Source organism: Macaca thibetana, chromosome 6, assembly GCF_024542745.1.
Source record: "Macaca thibetana thibetana isolate TM-01 chromosome 6, ASM2454274v1, whole genome shotgun sequence".
Taxonomy (NCBI): Eukaryota; Metazoa; Chordata; class Mammalia; order Primates; family Cercopithecidae; genus Macaca; species Macaca thibetana.
Window position 1 is genome coordinate 67025766 of NC_065583.1, and position 7348 is coordinate 67033113.

The window sequence follows — 7348 nt, forward strand, 5'->3', positions numbered from 1 at the left end:
ATATTCAGTTTTCAACTGCAGACATAACAAAGGCCCATGTCTGTTGCAAAGTACAATACAATTAGCAGGGAGGATCAGAATTTTTTTTCATCTTCAAACATTTAAACCATCTTAAACCTGACAGAAATGTTTTCTGGGCCCCTCTCAGTTGCTCGTTGTAGAGTATGAGAAACTTTGTGCTTTGTTTGCCTAACTCAAAAATGGCAATTTGCCCTGAAACTTTGTAAGTGTTCTGTAAAGATAAGAATCTTTTTTTTTTTTTTTTTTTTTTTTTACATTCTGGGCAAACTTAACATGAGGTTGTGTTTAGCCTACCTTGCCTAGGGTAGGGAATCCTTGTGCATAAATCTTTTTTAATTGTGTTTTTCCTTCCTGTGGTCTGTACCATTGTTCTTTGTCAAATCTTCTCTAATGCTCTAATAAGGCATTATAAAATGGAAATTACTCCCAGTTATTTTCTTCATCAGAAACTTATGCTTTTCTCTCCAGAATGTATAGCTTTAATGCTAAAGTAACATTTCTCTCTGGCTGGCCCAGAATTAAGCCCTAAGAAAATATATTGCCAGAAAGTCAAATATAGCTTGGCAGTGCAGCACATATGCACCCATTCTGAAAGAGCAGAGAGAAATTTATTTTTCAACTTAGTTCTCTCCTAGTACTCACTGGCAAAGATCAGTTGGATGTTAATATCTATTGATTTTGAAATTGGTAGGAAAAGAGAAAATGAAATGTTCGAGGAATAAAAGAGTGAGTTTGAGGAACAAAAATATCTATTTAATTTGTGAACGGGATAATTATAGGTTAGATAAAATATCTGCCTTTCTGAATGTGAGAGGAGCCAGAAAATTTTCTAACTTCTAGAATTATAAATTGGATATCTGAAAGAGACAGGCTAACAAAGAAATATCTTATTCTCCCAAATAAGCACCATTTTCTATGAGAAAACTCAATGTGTCAAGTGAGTAACTCAATGTGTCAAGTGAGTGTGAAGACAAGCCACAGACTGGGAGAAAATATTTGCAAATGGCACATTTGATAAAGAATTGTTATCCAAAATATACAGAGAACTCTTAAAACTCAACAATAAAAACATGAACAACCTTATTTTAAACTGCACAAAAACCTAAACAGAAAACTCACCAAAGAAAATATACAGATGGTATATAAGTTTATTAAAATATGCACAACATCCTATATCATTAGGGAATTGCAAATTAAAACAACAGTGAGATACCACTACATACCTATTAGGATGGCCCAAATCTGGAACTCACATTACCCAATGCTGACAAGAATGTGGAATAACAGGAACTCTCATTCAGTGCTGCTAGGAATGCAAAATGATGCCTTGGAAGTACCCAACAGGAAAGCTCATTCATTGCTGGTAGGAATGTAAAGTGGTACTTCGGAAGACTGGCAGTTTAACACACAATTCAGCCGTTGTACTTCTTGATATATATCCACAGAAGTTGAAAATTCTTACTAAAACTTTGCACATGATTGTGTATAGCAGATTTGTTCATATTTGCCAAAACTTAAAAGCAACCAAGATGTCTCTTAGTAGGTGAATTGATAAATAAACTGTGGTACATCCAGGCAATTGAATATTATTCAGTATTAAAAAGAAATGAGCTGTCAAGGCATGGAAAGGCATAGAGTAATCTTAAATGTATATTACTAAGTGAAAGAAGCCAATTCAAAACAACTGCATATTGTATAATTCCAACTGTATGACTTCTAGAAAAGGCAAACTATGGAGACATTAAAAAGATCTAGGGTTTAAAGGGAGGGTGGAATGAATAGGCAGAGCACAGAAGATTTTTAGGGCAGTGAAACTAGTGCGTATGTTACTATTGTAGATACATGTCATTATAAATTTGTTTAAATCCATACAATGTACATCACTGAGAGTGAACCCTAATGTAAACAATGAACTTTGGGTGATAATGATGTCAGTATAGGCTCATCAGCTATAACGAATGTACCATTCTGGTGGGGGACATTGATAGTGGGATAGTGGGGAGGCTTTGGGAAGGGGATAGGTTGGAGGTATATGGAAACTGTACTTTATGCTCAATTGTGCTGTGGACTTAAAACTGCTCTAAAAAGCCTATTTAAAAAAAAACAGCTTGATGTGTAGCACAAGGCCATGTTGTTATGTTAAATTTTTTAAAGGAAATTATCAAGATTACAAAAATTATCAAAAAACTTGTTTGTATCTTTGTTCCAAATTGATTTGTGTTAAGGTTCAGTGAAAACTAAAATAGTAAACATAGTCGAGCAAATGGGCAGGAATTATGAGCATATTCTGAATGCTAAAGACACAAAGTTCTTCTCCCATGTGGTATTTGAAAAGGTTCCTCTTCTTTCCATCTTTAAATGTGAGTGCATTCATCATTCTCTTTTATTTCTTCACATTTTCCATCCATGTATTTTTTATAAAGGTAGTGGAGCCAAGAACAAAAGCATTAATCTATTGGTAGACTGATGTGGGACAATTAATTAAATCTTTAGGATCAATTTCTCAAACCTCACACTCAATGGTGGGTTCTCTATATCACTGATGTTTTCAAGGTTTAGACCTGCCTATCTAAAAGGTTTTTAAAAATATGTCCAGCTTCAGGTTATATTCAGTGCTATCACAATGGGAAAGTAATTCTAGATGAGGACATTAAAAAATCTCCTTTGAATGCCTAATTTCATTCCTTTAGTTGATCAGAAGCCTGTTAGTAATTTTTTTAATAACTCAGAGGCAGCAGCGTTGTATGAAGTTTACACGACCCCTTACCTCATTATTTTCTAAGTTAGAATTATACCAGCGTGTTTCTTTCTGACTCTAGGATGAAGTATGTTTGCTACTTCTCTCAGACCTGCCCTATCTGTCACTCTGGTTATATTTGAGTCCTGGGGTCTGGGAAGTACATTCCTGATATATTCAGAGTCAGCCAGTCTGTAACAAAGGATGAGATCCATTCCAAGGTCAAATGTTTTGATGTCTTGATGTGTTTTCTTCTCCAGAATAAAGAGGATAAAACAGGCTTGGGAAAATTCTAGCCTCTAGTGTTTTACAAACTGTACCCAGACTGGGAAGGAAGCACTATTTTTACAATGCTTCCATATTGGATCACTTTTGCATGGTTCAAAGTTGCATGGTTTCTAAAGTTTCAAACTTTAGAAAACTTAAACTCTGGTTACGAATTGTCTTCATGTTTATGGGAGGCTTTCTGCTCAATCGTAGTTGAAGTCTTGGTTGTATTTCTCTCATCTGTGAGGCAGCTCTTCTGTAAGCACAGAAGCCTGCAGTGGTCAGCACTCAGATACTGGTGCTTTCATGAGAGTTTTTTGGCCTCTCCCTGGAATGGTACAAGATTTTACAATTGGTAGTGTTATAGCCAAAATCTGCTTATCAAAATAACTACAGAAAATCTTGGATAAATGACTTCCTTACTATGTTGAGTATCTTTGTTCATCTATGACTTGATATATACAGTTGCTGACGATCATCCATGGAATAGATAAGAGCTGGAAAAATACATGGAAATGTTTACCTAGCTCACAAGAGGAAAAGGTGGCCAAACGTTTACTAGCTACAAAGCATATTAGGACTCCCATTTTCCTAGCAACTCAGTCCTGCACCAATATTTAAAACTGTTTATAAAGTGTTTAAAATTTAAAAATGTTTAAATAGAATCATCCAGGGACTAGAAGAGGGAGGAGGAATGTAAGGGGTTTTATGGTGAAAAAAGACATATTTTCGTTAGTTCTTCACTCTGTGAATAAACTAAATTATTTTCGAGTATTTCATTTTTAGCATCTGAAGTATCCTTTCATGCATGTCACCGAATCATCCTGTATTTTGAATCAAACACTTTGAGTAACTTGAAAAGTGATGTAGAAACAAAATCTTAGCTCCTTTCCCAACTCTTAATATTTTTATCTTGGTTCCTGGTTAGACTCTTGCCCTAAGTGCCTAAAATCCAAGGAAATACCCCCTAACCCAACATTCTGCTTAAATGTGTTTGCCATTGACCTATTTATGTATGGTTGAGCCCACTCAAGGCAGTTGCTCCCCTTTCTTCCCCTTGTTTATATGTGTGCTGCTGAGTAGCAGAAATAAATGATGTAATTAAAATGAGGACCATATTATTTTAAATTCTCCTGAGTTAGAAAGTATATATCATATATCATTTCATTATGTGTGGCTTCATTGGACTTCATATATACTGTATTTTTATGGATCAAGAATGGTAGCAGCCCTATGTTGAACAAGTCTATTGGAGCCATTTTTCCAACAGCATGTGCTCACTTCACGTCTCTGGGTCACATTTTGGTAATTCTCACAATATTTACAATGTTTCCATCATTATTATGTTTGCTATGGTGATCTGTGATCAATGATCTTTGATGTAATGATTGTAATTTTGGGGGGATGCCACCAGCTTTGCCCTTATAAGATGACAGTGTTTAAAGGACAAAGGCATGTGTTCTGACTACTCTACCAACTGGCTATTCCCTGACTGTCTCTCTCTCTCTCTTTCTCTCTCTCTCTCTCCCTCTCTCTCTCTCTCTCTCTCTATCTCTCTCCCTCTCTCTATCTCTCTTTCTCTCTCTCTCTCCCTCTCTCTCTCTCTCTCTCCTCAAGCCTGGCTATTACATGAAACAGAATAATATTGAAAGTAGGTAACATAATAATCCTACAATGGCCTCTAAGCATTTAAGTGAAAGGAAGAGTCATATGTCTCTCACTTTAAATCAAAAGCTAGAAATGATTGTTTAGCAAGGAAGGCATGTAGAAAACCTAGATGTATTGTGCCAGTTAACCAATGTGTAAAAGCAAAGGAAAATTCTTGAAAAAAAATTAAATTTCTACCACACTGAACACCCAAGTGATAAGAAAACAGCAGCTTTATTGCTAAAGTAGAAAAATTTTTAGTGGTGTGGAAAGAAGATCAAGCCAGCCACAATGTTTCCTTAAGCCAAAGTTAAATCCAGAGAAAGCCCTAACTCTCTTTAATTCTATGAAGGCTGAGACAGGTGGGGAAGCTGAAGAAGAAAAGTGGGAATCTAGCAAAGATGTGTTCATGAGACTTAAGGAAAGAAGTCATCTCCATAAAATAAAAGTTCAAGGTGATGCAGGAAGTTCTAATATAGAAGCTGCAGCAAGTTATGTAGAAGATCTAGCTAAAATGATTGATGAAGGTGGCTTTGCTAAATAGTAGACTTTCACTGGAGAAGAAACAGCCTTATATTGTAAGATGATCATCTAAGGCTTTCATAGCTAGAGAGGGGAAGTCGATACCTGACTTAGAAGCTTCAAAGGACAGGCTGACTCTTGTTAAAGTCATCAACTGCATTAGACACTAAGTTGATGCCAATGCTCATGGACCAAAAATCCTATAACCCTTAAGAATAATGCTATATGGACTCTGCCTGTGCTTTATAAGTGGAACTACAAAGCCTAGATGACAACTCATCTGTTTATAGTACAGTTATTGAACATTTTAAGTCTACTGTTAAGACCTGCTCAGAAAAAGAGATTCCTTTCAAAATATTACTGTGCATTGACAATGCACCTGTTCACCAAAGAGCTCTGATGGAGGTGTACAAGGAGATTAATGTTGTTTTCATGGCTGTTAACACAATATCCATTCTGCAGCCCATGGATCAAGGAGTAATTTTGATTTTCAAGTCTTATTATTTGAAAAATATACTTTGTAAGACTATAGTTCCCATATATAGAGACAACAATTCCTTTAATGGCAATTAAAAACCTCCTGGAAATGATTCACCATTCTAGATGACATAAAGAATATTCATAATTTATGGCAGGAGGTCAAAATAGCAACCTTAACAGGAGTGTGGAAGAAATGGATTCCAACCCCTTACTTTGAAGGGTTCAATGTAAAGTCACCAGCTGCATTAGTTCCTAGAAACTTGAGTTAAGGAAGCAACTGCAGATGTGGTAGAAATAGCAAGAGAACTAGAATTAAAATTGGGTTCTGAAGATGCGATTGAATTGCTGCAATCTCATGGTAAAACTTCAACTGATGAACAGTTGTTTCTCATGGATGAAAATAGAAAAAAGTTTCACGAGCTGGACTGCACTCCTGCTGAAGATACTGTGAACATTGTCAAAATGTCAACAAAGGATTTAGAGTATTACATAAGTTTAGTTAATAAAGCAAGGACAATTTTTGAAAGGACTCCAATTTTGAAAGAAGTTTTATGGTAAGTAAATACTATAAAAAATGCTACAGAGTTTTTTTTTGTAAAAGGAAGAGTTAATTGAAGATGCAGACTTGATTGTCTTTTAATAAATTGCCACAGCCACCCCAAACCTCAGGAAACACCAACCTGATTAGGCAGCAGCCATCAACAGTGAGGCAAGGCCGTCCACCAGCAAAAAGATCATGACTCTTTGAAGGTTCAGATGATTGTTAGAATTTTTTTAGCAACAAAAAATTTTTAATTAAGGTATGTGCATTTTTGGAGACATAATTCTATTGCACACTGAAAAGACTACAGTATAAACATAACTTTATATGCACTGGTAAACCAAAAATCATGGTGTCACTTGCTTAATAGGGTATTTTGCATTACTGCCATAATCTGAAACTGACCTTCCAATATATCCAAGGTATGCCTGTATAAGAAAAATGTAATATATATTTTTTCAGTTTCTGATCTGTGGATAGAGGCTTGGTGCTTCAAAAATGTTTCATTTGGATAATGCTAGGGAAAATTACATAGTACATTTCTTTTTAAAGTAGTACTGTTGTTCTCTCCCTTTTTGCTCACACAGAATATCTCTGTGAATGCAATGGATTTCCTCATTCTCAGCCAACTTTTAAGAATAGAGGTCATTTGCATAATGCTGATGTGTAGTTGCAGTTTTTTCTTTTTGGAGGCACATAGAATTCCCATTCTTTGTACACTGCTTTCCTCTTCCTCTTCTCTCTGTCATTCCCAAAGAAGATGGTCTTAATAATTTAGATCAGGGGAGTCTTCATGAGGTAGCCTCCAAAGAGCTGAGAATAGCTATGAAAGAGAACAGAGAGGAAGAAGTAATTGAGTCTTTTTCTTTATACTGGAGAAAATAACATCTTGGTGATGTGATGGTAACTCCCTCTCTCATTTATCTACCTAAAGGCCCTCTACAAGGATCTTTCACTGCCTTGGTGAGGATCTATCCAAGATCCACCTTTTCTTCACATTCAGATAAAAGCATTATCACACCTGAAAAATGTGGCCCAGACACAGTTTGGCCGTCATCTCTTCGAGAAAACATTTGTCAAACTTTCTAGCCAGGCCCTTCTTTGAGCACCCTAGTCCCTGATACACACCTCTG

The 7348-nt window shown here is 36.0% G+C and overlaps 1 long non-coding RNA gene across 1 annotated transcript; it reads right to left on the reverse strand.

Moving 5' to 3' along the window:
- Positions 1-2679: 2679 nt before the first annotated feature.
- Positions 2680-6706, reverse strand: LOC126956274 (uncharacterized). Its single transcript, XR_007726270.1, has 2 exons — positions 6621-6706; positions 2680-3353 (listed from the first exon to the last, which is right to left on the reverse strand). It is a non-coding gene; the product is annotated as an uncharacterized LOC126956274 (long non-coding RNA).
- Between the last annotated feature and the right edge of the window lie 642 nt (positions 6707-7348).